Genomic DNA, 397 nt, shown 5'->3' with positions numbered 1-397 from the left:
GAATTAAAAATGGGGAATCTCTTAATGTCTCGTTTACTTATGTGTGTTTTGGTAAATCGTGTTGACCCGCGATAGGTGGCACCTTGGTAAACGGTACGGACCCGTGATAGGCAGTACGTTTACGATTTACGTTTGGTAAGTTGTGCAGACCCGTGATAGGTGGTACCTTGGTAAACAGTACGGACCCGTGATAGGTAGTATGTTTACGACTTACGTTCCTTGGTTGATTGTGTTTGTCCGTGAGATACTGCACAGGGGTTTGTCCGTGAGAGATTACGCCCTGGTTTAAGTTAAATGAGAATTAAGAATGGGGAATCTCTTAATGTCTTGTTTTCTTATGTGTATTTTGATAAATCGTGCAGACCCGCGATAGGTGGCACCTTGGTAAACGGTACGG

This window comes from Cicer arietinum, chromosome 7, assembly GCF_000331145.2.
Source record: "Cicer arietinum cultivar CDC Frontier isolate Library 1 chromosome 7, Cicar.CDCFrontier_v2.0, whole genome shotgun sequence".
NCBI lineage: Eukaryota > Viridiplantae > Streptophyta > Magnoliopsida > Fabales > Fabaceae > Cicer > Cicer arietinum.
Note: the sequence above shows the minus strand (reverse complement) of the source record.